The sequence below is a fragment of the Halichoerus grypus genome, chromosome 4 (assembly GCF_964656455.1).
Source record: "Halichoerus grypus chromosome 4, mHalGry1.hap1.1, whole genome shotgun sequence".
Lineage (NCBI taxonomy): Eukaryota > Metazoa > Chordata > Mammalia > Carnivora > Phocidae > Halichoerus > Halichoerus grypus.
Window position 1 is genome coordinate 168,128,971 of NC_135715.1, and position 16,270 is coordinate 168,145,240.

At 37.8% G+C, this 16,270-nt stretch overlaps 1 long non-coding RNA gene across 1 annotated transcript in view; it reads left to right on the forward strand.

The window, feature by feature from the left end:
- The window catches only part of LOC144381651 (uncharacterized), a 118,970-nt gene that overhangs the window by 37,830 nt on the left and 64,870 nt on the right, over nucleotides 1-16,270 (forward strand). The gene's annotated exons all lie outside the window — the stretch shown is intronic.

The following is a 16,270-nucleotide window of genomic DNA, read 5'->3' on the forward strand; positions in this document are numbered from 1 at the left end:
TGATAATTTTGTCAAATGCAACTGATCCATCAATTAAATTTAGGACTGAGAATTCAATTATGAAGTGAGGGTAAATTGTTTCTTTGATCAGAGCAGTTTTGGTGGGGTGGTGGGAGTAAAAGCATAGTGGGTTCAGAAGGGAGAATTAAAGGTGAGAAATTAAAGACAATGAGTGGAAACAATGCTTTGTAAGTTTCTTTGTAAAGGGCAGCAGAGAATGGGGTAAGAGCTGGAGGGGAGAGTGGGATCAAGAGGGTTTTTTGAAACATGGGCGATATTGCGGGCACCTGGGTGGCTCAGTTGGTTAAGCGTCTGCCTTCGGTTCAGGTCATGATCCCAGGGTCCTGGAATCGAGCCCCACATCAGGCTCCCTGCTCAGTGGGGAGTCTGCTTCTCCCTCTCCCATTGCCGCCGCGCCCCCCCCCCCCGCTCATGTTCTCTTTCTCACTTAATAAATAAATAAAATAAATAAAATCTTAAAACAACAACAACAAAACAAAACATGGGAGATATTACAAGTGTGTATATTGATGGAAATGATCAAGTAGAGAGTGAATATTAATAATGCCAGTTGTGGAGGGATTGTAGAAGCTATGTCCTTGAGGAGCCAAGAGGAGATGGAATCCATGTACAAGTGAATAAGGGGGCCACAGCGAGCTTTTCCATAGTAACTGGAGAGAAGGCAGAGTGTATGGGCACAGATGCATGTAGGCTGGTAGAAAGGAGGGGAGAGCTTATGGAAGCTCTCTTCTGGTTTATTCTATTCTGTCAGTGAAATAGGAAGCAAGGGCATCCTCTGAGAGTGAGATGAGGTAGGAAGTGTTCCAGATTTGAGAGGAGAGGAAAAAGTGTGAAACAATCATTTAGAAGAGTGAGAAAGTAAATGTCTGAGGGAAATGTAATAGTTTTGCTAAACCAAGGGCATGTAGGTATGAATTTAAATCGAGCCCAGTCACCACGCTGTTTTTCCAGCCACTCTCAACTGTGCAAGGTGTCACAAAGTAGGCTGAGTGATGTATTTCACCAAGGTTGAGGTTTGGCCATGTGAGTACTATAGACAACAAAAAGGGTGTGGAAATTAAAGAGGTCTGCAGAGGTGTAATTATAATTCTAAATCGTGGAGGGGCACCTGGGTGGCTCAGTCGGTTGAGTGTCATGATCTCAGGATCCTGGGATTGAGCCCCACGTTGGGATCTGCACTCAGTGGGGAATCTGCTGAAGATTCTCTCTGCCCCTCTCCCTCTGCCCCTCCCTCTGCTCTTGCTCGTGTGTGTGCTCTCTCTCTTTAAAATAAAAATCTTTAAAAAAATATAGATCATGGAAGCTAAACCAGATAAAGTGTGAAGTGATGACATGAAAGGGTGAGAGACAATGGAAAATCAAATGGAAATATCATCTGTGGATTGTGGAGTTGTTGGGGTCAAGCTACCAAAGAGGGTGAGGTAGAAAGTTAGGGGGTCAAGCTACCAAAGAGGGTGAGGTAGAAAGTTAGGGAGTGCTAGGAAGTTGGAATTTGAGATTTGGGAGGGTGTGTAAGTGATTGGTATGAGTAGGTGGCTGAGACAGGGTTAGAGGACAAGATCTTTGGCATGGAAAGGACCATGATACTGTGAGGTCAAATTGTTAGAAGGATCATTTGAATGGATATATGAATCCTCAATACTTGTGGTAGGGAGTGACCTAGGGATCTGTAGATGACTAAGCAAGGAGAGACAGCAGCTGACATGGCTTGATAACAAGAACTTAAAAGCTGGAGTGTTCTAGGGTAGAGAGAGAATGTTCTGGAAGTGGCTCACCCCATCTGTAGACCTTATATAGGTGATTCAGTGTGGAAAAAAAATAGATACTACTTGCAGGGAAATAGAGTTCTCAGGGGAAGGTCAAATTTTGGTTAGAGCAAAGAAGATGAAGGGAGCTTAAAGAGATTGAGGATATACTTTCTCACCCTCCCCAAATGCATTTTCTTTTAAGAGATTAACAGTTCATTCTACCACAAACTGTTTTAAGAATGTTGCTGTCCATCATTGCTACATTAACTTCAGATGAAATGTTTGTGAAGTAACCTATATTTTTCTTATGAAGCACAGATTTTTGGCAATAGAAAGTTTAGTTGAATACCCTAATAAACTGTAAAGTAAGACATTGAACCAATTGATCTAGAAAGCTTGTGTAAGAATAAGATTTTTTTTGTAGCTAGTCAGATGTTCTGAGCATAATTATCTGAATAGATAAAGAACAGTATTACTTAAAATAAGACAGAAATAATAGGATCACATCTGAAAAATAGTTGCCTCATCTAAAAGGAAATTTTTTTCTACCAAATGAGGATAAACATTTATAATTACATGGACTGACTTTCAAAGGAGACATCTGAAGAAAGATGACTTCATTTGGATTTTAAACTCAATTTGATACACATAACAAGATAGACCTCAAGGAAATTATTCTGAGTGAAGAGAGCCAATCTTGTATGATTCCATTTTTATGATATTCTTGAAATAACACAATTAGAGAGATTGAGGGTTGGAGATATGGGGGGATGAGTGAGTGGTTATAAAGGAGTAGCAAGAGGAAGTTTTGTGGTTATGAAAGTTTTCTATTTTGATTATGGTGGTAGTTACGTAAAGCTACAAATGTGATAAAATTGCATAAAGCCCCACACACATACACGCACACACACAAAGGAGTGCATGTATAACTGGTGACATCTGAATATGCTCTGTAGAATGTACTACGGATGTCAATTTCCTGGTTTTGCTATTGTATAGTAGGTATGCAGGATGTCAATACTGGGGGAGAAAGAATGAAGGATTCTTGGCACTTTCCTGTATATTTATTTGCAACTTCAGGTGAATCTACAAAAATAAAAAATTTACAGAAGTCCTACTAGTTCTCCAAAGAAACACACACACACACACAAAAACAAAAATATCATAGGGATCAGTGGATGCATAACTTAGAAATGAATAGTGAGTTGTGGGAAAAGAATAGCATCTAATTGAAAAGTAACACAAAGAACCCTTTTCTATTTTCATGCCTTCACACGAACAATTGACTGATATTCCGATTGACTTTCCAACATTTAACAGACTAGAAAATTACTTTTAATACTTTCCACATATTTGTCTTATTAGCTCATCAGTATCTAGCTTCCCACCCCCCTATATTCTTGACATAATTTTTCTTGGAAGTGGGTTCCACAAATTCTGTTGTGTTTATCCAAAGAATAGTTAATGCTTCCTTTTAGTAGGCGATGACAGCGATGTAGTCCATTGTTTTCCTTTTGCCTTGACTCTATGGAAGTTCAGAGCTAATATGTAGGAAATACAAAAAGATTTACATAAAAGAACAAAAGGAATTATTTTCATACATAAGTAAATAAGATAAACATATTATTTTAAGATTATTTATTTGAGAGAGAGAGAGAGAGAGATGGAACAGGGGAAGGGGCAGAAGCAAAGGGAGATGGAGAGGGAGAGAATCTCCAGCCGAATCAGCACTGGGCGCAGAGCCTGACATGGGGCCGGACTTGGGGCTCTACCTCACGACCCTGAGATCGTGACCTGAGCCAAAACCACCAGTCAAACACTCAACCGACTGAGCCACCCAGGCACCCCATTAGGATAAATATTTTTTAAATGTCATTAGAAGTAAATGAGGAGTACTCTTTCACTTACTCTGACTTTGGTTCTTCTGGGGCCCTCTCTGTTTTAGTTTTTCAGGAATTAACTGTACTTTGTTACTACCTCTCATGCACAAGCAGCCTACCTCTCTGCTCAACCCTCTTTCAACTACCAGAGTACCTCTTTTTAGAATAATTTCTGTCTGTTTCATTTCTCTAATCACCTAGAGGAGAAATGAGAAAGATATCTACAGCAAGTCCTAGGAAAGAACCCAGATTTTCTTAAGGCAATATATTATTCTATCTGTTGGCAAGACTATGTACAAGTATTTGATTGATTCTGTTTCTTTAAATTGTCGCACTCATGGCACCTGCTCAAATTCATATAGCCAGTTGACATGGACACAGGGCTTGGTACTGCCCCGTCGGTGCCCTTTCATATGTGTCATGAAGTTGGGAGATGAATTGTTTATACACATGCACATTGCTGACATTAGCAAGTTGTGTAATAATTTTTAAATGAAAGGAATAATTATCCTTTGAAATTTAATGGTAGTAAAATACTCCTTGAAAATGTGATGCAGTAATGAGCAGATATATGTACATATATCTTTTTCCTCTATTTGTATATTTAAAAAATATCTCATTTTAGTAAACATCATTACATGAAGAGCCTGTTCATTATAAAATGTTTTCTAAGTCCTTGTGGATAGCAGATGATAACAATGATTTACATTTATCTAGTGCTTTTATAGTTTCTCAAATATTTTCATTTGGTATTCATAACAACCATGTGAAATAAGCAGAATTGATTTTGCCATCATTTTGTGGCTCAGAAAATTGGCCATGGCCAGAACCAGTGGCGATGCTAGAATTAGAACCCAAGTCTTTTGATGTTGAATTTTGTTCTCTTTTCATGAAATCAAAGTGTTTCTCAAGTCAGCAAATGTTGCTTAAAGACTTTTGGAGGAACAGGCTGTATCTCTATGCTCGCTGCCACCCCTATGTGGAGGACTGGCACATCTTAAGGACAGAACAATGCAAACCCAAGGTGAATGTGGACCCTGGAAGTGTAGCTAATATCTGGCAATATTGATTAGTTATTCTTACTTCCATTTATGGATCAAGGTATTATTCAAACTGTCAAGTATTATTTCATAAATGATTTCATGAAAAAGTACATCAAGCATTAAGACACCGTACAGGACTATTTAATGATGGTAGGATTGTAGCTTCTGTCTAAGGGATACTAATGTATGTCTGATCATATCTGGTAAATTAGGTGAGAGGCCTTTCCAGAAGCTCCTTTGCACAAGGACCCAGGGGCCTTCCGGGATCAGTCATGGAAGAAAAATGGAGTTGTGCACAATGCATTTGATTAAGTAGAAAAGCCATGGTTTTTGGTTCTAAGAAGGTGGAGGGAAGGGTGATTCTGAAACTGCGTGGTGTCTCTCACTTGGTTTCGTTCCTTGCCCCATCCCCACTATAAATAGACGCATGTGCCCTAGGCTGCAGCCTGCCCCTGTAGCACTGTTGTACAAACTAGGAAGAGGTACCGCCTTTGGTCAGATGTAGCCCCAGGAGGACAAGGCTCAGCAACTCAGCAAGATAATACAGCCTTTGTGGGAAGAAAGAGGCTCCTCATCCTCCAAGGAGATATGGTCCCTCACCAATAGCTTGGTCGGAAATGCCTGCTCTAACAATCCCCACTTGACTCTTCATTTGGCACAAATTGTATTCTTTTATACAGTCCCCCATACAGGCCCTATTTGGGGAGGTTATAATAAGAACTAATTTCATTTACACTATAGAATATTGACCATATCAGCAGCAGTGTGTAGGGACCCTTAAATAGAAGTTAACATAAGGGGAGAATGGCATTGTCTCCTACTTCTAAATAGAAAACTGTGTTGCATTGACAATTAAAGAGACTTCAGTGACTCAGTGGGGGCAAGGGATAGTGGTGCCCAGCAGACATGGCCAAATGCAGCAGATGCACAGTGGCAAATTGTAGGTGTCCAACAGACAGAATGGTGCCCAATAGGTACCTGTGGAAAATAGCAAGTACACAACAGATTTGGTAGTATTTAGTAGATGCCACCAAGCTAAGTTGCATGGTGCTTTGTACTAGGTGCTCGGTAAGGCAGTGGTGAAGCTCAGCAGGAAGGACTTGCATGCATATCTGTGAAAAAGTCCTGGGACCTCCAGAAGCACTTGCTGGGGGCAGAGTGATGCAATACCCTGGGTAGGAGCTTAGAGGTATCGCCTTAACAACGTGGGGATCTAGGGGGGAGGAAACATTAGTGATATCTGGTTTTTGCTATTACTGCCTGCCCATCTGTTCCCACAATCTGCTGAGAAGCCTGGAGTAACTCAGGTTACACGAATAAAACATTAGAGATACACTCCTTAATGCAGCTCATCCTTAATATTTTGCTTGAGGTCAAACATTAAAAGAATTTTAGAAAAAATATCTGGCTCAGTTTCATTCCTACAGGAATATTATATTTTTCTTTTCTGGGAACGAAAATCTGATAGGCTTGGTACTTTTGTACAAGCCATATCCAACTGATCCTATAATTAATTCTTAATATAAGAAGGAATGATCCTCCACACCCCATAAATAACTTCAATAAAAGCAAGCTAGCTGAACAGGTGCAAATTGACAAGGAGGTGATGGGGGGGCTCATTGCATAAGTGATGCACGAATAATAGGCTTTAGAATTTAACTGACTGGTCAAATTCAACGAAGAGGAAAATGACTTTTTGGGAGGTGAGAAAATCACTTAGAAAAGTTCTTTTGGTATTTGGTTTAGTAATTAATTTTGCAGAGAGATGGCGTGCCTCAGTGTAAAGGCGCCAGCCTCCCTACACAGCCGTCATCGTCTTCTTCTGGGAAAGAGGTGGGATAACAAGGAATTATAGTCCAAAAATAACCGTGCCTTTGATAGGGCTGGCCTTGGTGGGGTGCAAGCGGGAGACAGCTTCATTCAGCCTCACTACTCTTCTTGAGTCTCTCTGTTGAAGGGCTTCCCTCCTGGATCAAATCCTCCACTTGTGATAGATTTTCCAGCCCCTCTTATGCAATAAAAACATTCCTGTTACTTTCAGTCAGTATATTAAAGCAAAAAGCATATACAGCACTCTTCCCAAGAAAAATCCTACTAAATATAGTTTTCTCCATCTCATTACACAAAACATGAGTGGTCTAGTTAAATGAACAAGGAAATCGGAAGTTGTGAAAAATGATCCCTTCATTTGTTGACTCTGTCCCCTGTCTGAGGCAATGTGCACTGGATCAGAGGAGTCTTCCTAACAGAGACCATCTCCAGTTATAAATTATTTAATGGTTGTCCTGTTCCAAAATAGCAGTATTAAAAGAGAACCACCAATGCATTTGCTTTACATAATTAGAGCTTGCAAGGTGAGATAATGAGTGTCAGTAATTAAGTAAATTGGGACTTTTTCCTTGGAGGAGGAGGGCTTTGATCCTACTTTTTGAAACGTGCTAATGCCACTTCCACTCTCCTCCACTTCAAAGGCTTGGGTCATTGCAATGACATTGTCAGAGAGCTGCCCGCTGCTCTTCCTGCAAGCTCAGCTCGGCTCTGTATACCACGCCGAGTCTCTAGGTACCAACTTCAGTTTTTCTGTTTTCACATAGGTCATTGTAATGCCTTTATAGGTATTTGTTAAGAGGCCAATTCTTATATCTTTCTTTCCAAAATTGTTTTATCCCTGTCAGTATAGTAACATGTATCTTCAGGACGACAGACAACCTGGTGACTCCCTAAATGTGGGTGAGTAAGGTAAAAGCCACAATAGTTCATGCCCTAAAATGTTTTGTTTTTAAAGATTTATTTATTTATTTGTCAGAGAGAGAGAGAGCGCACAAGCAGGGGGAGTGGCAGGCAGAGGGAGAAGCAGGCTCCCCACTGAGCAAGGAGCCTGATGTGGGACTCGATCCCAGGACCCTGGGATCACTACCTGAATCGAAGGCAGGTGCTTAACTGACTGAGCCACCCAGGTGTCCCCATGCCCTAAAATGTTTTATATTCAAATCCAAAGAGAGATTTTGGGGAGAATTCATCACAAATATTTAAAGAAAAGTTAACCAGAGAAATTAGAGATGGTTGCTGTGATATATATTGCCCTCTAGTCATATTTATATGATATGGTATATTATATTACCTATAAAGCGTATTACCTATAAAGCAAAACTTAAAACATAGAGCCATAAGCCGCACATGGTCATCAGAACGGTAGCTTACACTTACAGAGTAATTACTGTATATGCCAAATGCAGATAAGATCACGGAATCCTCACCATTCCTTGGAAGGTAGTTTTATTCCTGTTTTTATAGAAAAGGAAACAGAAATTCAGCACGATTAAGTAGCTTGCCTGTAATTTCATATCTAAATCTTTCTGGCTTTTTAACCCATAACCTTTTAACACAACAGCCTGCCCAAAGAGCAAAACAAATGCAAATAACTTTCCTTAGTACTGTATAAAACGGTAAGCAAGCCATCATTTATTCAATAAATATTTAATTTATAATTGTGAATTCTACCTCACTCCAGAAAGGATGAAGAAGCTTATCAAAGCAAGTATAGTAAACTGAATAGGCTATCAAAGAAAAAAAAATACTAGGTACAGGGGAAATAAAAGCAAAATAGGTGAATCAAAAGAGATAAAGTTACTATAAAGTGTGTACAAACGCTATACATATTGCAAGCGTGGACCCAAAGAGTTACATAATAAAAGGAATGTTCCTTGCCTTTTAGTCACAGTGTTTGCATTGTACTAGTTTCCAGTATTTAACATGTTCTTTTACTTTATAATCAAATATCTAGTCAGCCAACACATGAGTATGGAATTGAGGCTGATTTGCTGCTTTGGTGCACTTACTAAGTTCCGTCTTTGTTGGTTTGTATTAAATTTATGGAGCCTATGCTTTTTATCAATATCATAAACATTTTGAGTTTTCAGTTTTGAACTCATTTTTATAGAATATGTACAAAATGCAAAAAGTATCCAAATAATTCTAGAAAGACAAAGGTGCAGGCAGTCCACTGCACGAACTCAAGACAGTGTTGCTGGCCAAGGGTAAACTTGTTAGTTGGTAGGAAATGACCCAGAGAGACAAGTGGAAACAGCCATTTGACGAGTGGCCAAAACCTAAAACCAAACCAAACCAAAACAAACCAAAACAAAAAACCCCAAAACCCCCACCCCATTAATTTAGCGTATGAGAAGTGGTTAAAGAATGTCACTGAATAGCGTTTAAAACAGTAAGTTGTATAAAAGTTGAACCTCAAAGACTCATACACAGAAACTCTTGTTGCAGAGTCCTGGCTCAGTTGCTGGAAGTGGGGTGCAAATGTGTCCCATAGACCATGGAAGAGAAAAAAAAAATCAGTTACAGGCTTTACGGCGTCATGAAATTAGAAAAAACTATTGAGAAAACCTATGTATATGAATCCTTAATCTCTCTCCCTTTAAGAGTCAAGAGGATGCCATTTTGGAAAGATATCGTCAATGGGGGTAATTGTTTCTTGTTTTCTACAACCTCTCTAATAAAGTACAGACATTTGTCACAAAGACGAGATTGACTTCTAAGCCTACCTAAGAGTCTGGAAACAAGTTTGTACTAGGTACAGATTTTTTTAATTTGTATTCAAGCTTAGCATAGTTCAAAAGAGAAATAGCACACATGAGGAGATGATGGTGCCACAATCAAGGAAAGATGGCATGGGATTTTAATTTCAATCCTGGTTACATATAGATTATGAAGGGACTTTCAAGTGCCAATTTTGTCTCTGAAGTAAGGACACCCACAGTAAGAGAGTCCATTTTATTGTCATTATTACTCTCTTGGGGGTTCTTTATAATTTCTATTCTATTATTATGACCCTTGTGAATTTTGATTTTTTTTTTCAGTTGGAACAGGAAAAAATTAGAATTTTGGTTGTTTAGAAAACTTCAGCTAATTCTCTTTTTATCTGGGTTTAGCAAACGCAGCAAATAATATATGTTAAAAGCCATGTGAATTTCAAGGGAAATTAAATCTGTTTCTGATTTAGTTATACATTACTCATTGAAATATTATTTGGTAGAAAATGCTTGATGTCCAGAAACCTTATGAGCCATTTTATCATCTTTTTATTTGATCCAGGAAGTTGATTTTCATGGATAGTAAATAAAGTTTATATCTGGAAAGATGAAACCATGAAGCCTATCAATATGGTTATTATAGTTTATGCCACCAGTCTTTCCAAACAGATTGATATGGCTTAAAATAAAAGCACTTTCGATAGGGCAGTTAAAAATAAAGGTAAAAATTGAGGTACAAATGGTGTAAAGAAGAGAAAAAAAATCATTATATGGGGAGAATTGTAAAATATATTAAGTTTGCTCTGAGCTTCCTAACTGCCAAGGCAAAAAGCAAATCAAATGGTTTTACGTGAGAGCAGTCTGACACTTTACTTTTATCCCGGATGGTGCACACATCACATTATGAGAGCAAAAGCTATGCAAAGAGACCAACAAACCTGTAACCCCTTGTTTAGCAATAGTTCTCAAAAGACATGAAAACTTGAACCTCCTTGCAAAGTACTTCCTAACAGAAATGGCTTCCTCCCTGTCTTTTGAAATCATGGGAGAAAATTGCTGTTGTTGTGGTGGCGGTTTTTTTTTTTTAAACCATAAACCACTAAAAAATGAAAACTGGGTAATTTGGTAGTTATGTGGAAATTTTCATTAAATACTGAATTTTTAGATGGATACCCATTCCTTTTAAAACCTAAACTTCCTTGCAATCTTTTTTGCAAGTAAACTGTCTTTTAAAGGTGTTTTTGTTACTGTGTCTTCCTTTTGACATTAGTTCTGCTACCATTATGTGATTTCAAAATTAAAAGAAACATTTATTTTGTTTTTAATTACCAATCACAAAAGCAATATACCCCTGCTATGAAAAGTTAGGAATGCCTACATAAAGATAACATGCAAACAAACAAAAATCTCATTATTATATCTGTCTACATAACCATCAATAGCACCTCTTTCTTAACCTTTTGAGTGTGTGTGTATATTTTGTAGCATAAAGTTTTATTGTGTTTTATTTGCTAAAACTGATAGAACTTGAACTTGGAATATTGAGACAAAAATCAACTGCAGAGATGCACTAATTTTACTGGATTAAGTACTAGTAGGTTTTATTTGCCATGTGATGTTCAGGGGTTACAATTTAAGGAATTTGACAGAAATTTTGCACTCATATATTGGCAAGGGAAAATACAGCAGTAATTTGGATTAGTTGTCAATGGAGAAGAAACCCTTTTTGGAATTAAAGACATGAAATCATTGGGTTAACCTATTCTGAGTTTTTTTTCTCAGCTTTCTCTGGTCTTCCCTGGTCTTTGTGTCCCCAGCCCTCCCCTTCCCTTTGTGCTCCCCATTCCCTCTTCCCTGCTTTAGATTCCTCTATAGCATTATAGCCTTCTAACTTCCTATATTATTTATTCACATATTTGGTTAATTTTCCCACCAACAGAATGTAAATCCATGAGGACTGCTGTATTTTTTATGTTTTGTTCATTGATGTGCCTAGATAGGACAGGGCCCAAATGAACAATTTTAAAATGTGGTCAGTTCAGTATTGACCTTATAATATTTGACATTGAAATGGACTGATTTGATGAAGAAAACTCCCTAGACTCTCAGGAGCAGCAAATTCATGGCATGCATGCCTTTACTTACCCAACCTATCTTATGGAAGACTTCACAACAATTATTATTTTTTTTAATAATTTTTTTTTAAGATTTTATTTATTTATTTTTGAGAGAGAGAGAGCATGACGGGGGTGGGGGTTGGTGGTGGTGGTGGCGGTAGAAGGGGCAGAGGGAGAAGCAGATTCCCTGCTTAGCAGGGAGCCTGGATGCAGGACTCCATCCCAGGACCTGAGCCGAAGGCAGATGTTTAAACAATTGAGCCACCCAGGCGCCCACAGCAATTCTTTTAATGCTAATCAGTCACAGCATTCTTTCCTATTGAACTTGGGCACAGCTACATAATCTTGGTTAAAAAAAGTGTTCCAGACAAACACTACCAATCAAAAAGAGTTTGCACCCATTTGCTCTCTGGTTCTAGAAGGTGGTCATATACTTCAGGGTTATCTTATCTATAATTGTAGGAATTCTCATTTATTAATACATTCTTATGTTCATTAATTCATTAATACATTTACTAAACTTTTAATGAATTGAGTACCTATTGAGTTTTATTAATCAACTAAACATTCAGGATACAAATGTCAATAGGACATGTTTTTTACCTTCAAGGTTAAGGGAATGGAAGACATGAGAGGTAGTTTTATTCATCTATTTATTCGTGCTTTTAAAAATACTTACTTAGTGCCAACCATGTGTCAGGCACTGTTTTACACTCTGGGGATACGGGTATGTTGCAATGCAGACAAATAATTTTGCTGTATTATACATACCCTAATAGATACCGGGTGCTGTAGGCTACACATTGGTAGGTATTTGCGGGTGGATGAAATGAGGAAAGGTCAATGGAAGAGCTGTTAAGTGAGCCAAGTCTTAGACGACGTAAAATAATTTTTCTAAATAGGAACTTTCATAACAGTTTTAAGAGGTGATAATTATAATAATAACCACCATTTCATTTATATATATTTTACAATAAATAGCTCTTACAGAGTCGGTATATGTTGCCTCATTTAATTCACACAGCAGGGCTTCCTAAGTATTCTATTTTATGTACTATATAATCAAAGTTACCCATCTAGGATGTGACAGAAAGGATTGAAACCTAAGTCTGAGCTCTTACGCACTGTACCATTCAGCATGATTGTGAAGAAGAGTAATTAAGAAGAAATACCAGGAGACAAAACTGATAAAGTTCCTAAAAGGTCTTGTGTGTCTTGATAATCTTGGAATTTTATCCTCTAGGCAATAGGAAGTTATTAAAGATTTAACCCAATACTTGATATAAACCCAGGGGATAGTACTAAAGAAACCAAGAAAAATATTCAAGTGCTTGCCACGTGCCAAATAAATCACATTCTTAATTTATTTTAATTCACAAAATCCTTTTAAAAGACATTTTGGGGCGCCTGGGTGGCCCAGGCGGTTGGGCCTTTGCCTTAGGCTCAGGTCATGATCCCACGGTCCTGGGGTTGGAGTCTGTTTCTCCCTCTCCGTCTGCCTCTGCCCCGGCTCCTGCTTTCTCGCTCACTCTCTCATAAATAAATAAAGTCTTAAAAAAAAAAAAAGAAAGTTCTCGTCCTAAGAAAAACAGTTTGTAACTATGTGAAGTAAAGGATATTAAATAAACTTAGTGTGCTAATTATTTAACAATATATACAAATACCAAATCATGTTGTACACTTGAAACTAATACAATGTTATGTCAATTATACTTCTTTTAAAAAAATTTTTTTAGGGACGCCTGGGTGGCTCAGTCGTTAAGCGTCTGCCTTCGGCTCAGGTCATGATCCCAGGGTCCTGGGATCGAGCCCCGCATCGGGTTCCCTGCTCAGCGGGAAACCTGCTTCTCCCTCTCCCACTCCCCGTGCTTGTGTTCCCTCTCTCGCTGTGTCTCTCTCTGTCAAATAAATAAATAAAATCTTTAAAAAAATAAAAAAAAATAAAAAAAAAAAAAATTTTTTTTATTAACATATGATGTATTATTTGTTTCAGGGGTACAGGTCTGTGATTCATCAGTCTTACACAATTCATAGCGCTTACCACACCTTATACCCTCCCCAGTGTCCATCACCCAGCCACCCCATCCCTCCCATCCCCCACCACCCCAGCAACCCTCAGTTTGTTTCCTGAGATTAAGTCTCTTATGGTTTGTCTCCCTCTCTGGTTTCGTCTTGTTTCATTTTTCCCTCCCTTCCCCTATGATCCACTGTCTTGTTTCTCAAATTCCACATATCAGTGAGATCATATGATACTTGTCTTTCTCTGATTGACTAATTTCACTTAGCATAATACCCTCTAGTTCCATCCACGTCGTTGCAACTGGCAAGATTTCATTTTTTTTTGATGGCTGCATAATATTCCATTGTATATATATACACCACATCTTCTTTATCCATTCATCTGTCGATGGACATCTGGGCTCTTTCCATAGTTTGGCTATTGTGGACATTGCTACTATAAACATTGGGGTGCACATACCCCTTGGGATCACTACATTTGTATCTTTGGGGTAAATACCCAGTAGTGTAATTGCTGGGGTGTGGGTAGCTCTATTTTCAACTTTTTGAGGAACCTCCATACTGTCAATTATATTTCAATAAAAAATAAAAAAAAGACATTTTGTGGAAGACAAACTTGAGACTTGCTAAGGTTAAGTAATTGCCCCATGGTCACATAGCTATTGCTGCTTTAGAAGTAGTCATGGTAGGGTTCACACCTAAGCCTTGACTCTAAAGCACCTGTCCTTTATGGCATGCTTGAATTCTTCCTAAGAACATCTAACTGATGAGGGTGAAAAGTAAGCAGGAGTAAGTCCATATTTGCTCTTTGGAATTTCTGCTGCTGAAGGATAGTTCAAATGAACCTCATCAGTTGTCATCAAAGGATTACCGTTAAGTACATTTTTATACAAGTTATGGGTGAAGTCTTTAATATATATTTTTTAAGTCTAAAAATATTTTCCCCAAATATGTTTTGCTTTTCACTTTTAAATTCACTTTATTTTATTGTACCACCAGGCATTATTGATTATTGACTACTGCTCTAATAGCGTTATACTTATTGTCACCCTACACGATGAATATTATGAGAGGAGTTGATTTTCTCCTTCACGGGTTGGAGGAAGACAGTAGGAAAGGATAATCTTTGTCTTTTTGAGGATAGAAAGAAAAGCCCAACTTATCTGCTACCGGAATTTCTCTTTGCCACCTATGTGATTACTGACAAAGGAATTTAGTGCTGTTGTTTTTTAAAAGTTCAAGAAGATGAGGAGTATTTCTACTATTTTTTTGAGTAGTTCTGGGCAACCTCAAGATCTATCCCTGAAAAGTCTGAGCTTTGTCACTTCTCAGCAAGTCCATCTCTATGTGCCCAGGGCTTACTCATCACACTGTAAAATTGAGATCATTGCCTGAATTACTCTATCATTTTGTTCTTCTTTAGTTTCAGTTATCTTGGTAATTTAGAGGAGCATAACTCTTTAGTCTGGACTCCAGATACTTGCTGTTTAATCTCCTCTTTTCTTTTAGGGTATAGCGTGGTTTGCTAAATAAATCTATAGATTAATTGTCTTCACTGGACTTAGAATTTTAAGGAAGATATTCTTTCTCCATTCTATTAAGTTCTAAGTTATGTTTGCCAGTATGGAAAGAGACACGTAAATATAGTTAGAAAAAGATATACTAAGTGTTCTTTTTGATATAATGTTTCTTGAGAAATATTACCATGAAGTCTAAAACATCAATTTTTATTTCCCCGATTTAATAATCATTGTTTATTTTATTCATAGAGGAGAATAAATTAAGTTCCTGTGCGTTAAGTTTCAAATATACTTTGAAGCCCAAAATGTATATTACATTTTTTCAGGAAGGTAACTTGAAGGTAGTTAAAAAAACAAACTTGAATATATTTGCTTATGCAGCGTGGGCTTTCGAAAGTTATTTTTAAAGACTGAGGAATTAAGCACCTGTCGTTTTTGCCAGCTGGTGTAGATGTTAAAAATTACTGTCATTCTTCCGCCCGCTACTCTGTTTTGCATCTGCTACTACTTGAGTTATGGGCATTTCACACATGGTAATTTAATAAGGTTAAGTCCCATGATAGTGTACAAGATGTTATTCCACTGGGAGTTAAAGCAGGTTTATAAGGTCTTGAGGGAAAAACATTAAAGCTAAACCTTGAGACTAAAAAGTACCTTGTAGGCATCACATTTTTCTAACTGAATAATGTTAAAGAAGTGTAGATGATGGGAAATTTAGCTATGTATTCCAAAACAAAAATGAGCCTTTTATGATTGGACTATTTATACCAGTCAACTTCTCTACACAGTGACATTCATTATTTTTTAAAAAACATTTTTTTATCGCCTGATGTGACAACCAAATATAAATATATACTGAAACCTAATGCTGTTCAATATGGTATTCATGAGCCACATTTAGCTACTGAAATCAATTAAAAATTTAATTTCAAGTGCTCAGCAGCTACATGTGGCTAGTTGTTACCAAATAGGACAATGTACATATTTATACATTGCTGTTTTTACTGCAAGTTCTATTGGACAGTGCCGTGTGAAATTTCAAATTCCTGATCTTAGGCAAACATGGCCTTAAGGATCTTAAGGCCATGGTGAATTTTCCTTAAAAGAGGGATTGTGATGTCTCGACATCATCTTGGCTACAAAAGCATAGGTCAAAGTTGAAGCTGTTGGCTACTGGAATCTGAGTGACCTTTGCTAAAGATGGAAGGAGCACATTGACCTGAAGTGCTCAACATTAGGAAGAAGTTTCAGCTTCCAAAAATGGATAGGGAGGCAGGTACTTTTCAGAGATTTTATAATCCTATATATTACGGATATCTTTTTAGAGAGTGGGAGAACTATTTATCACTTTCTCTCTTCTGCATAGTTGACTGTTAAC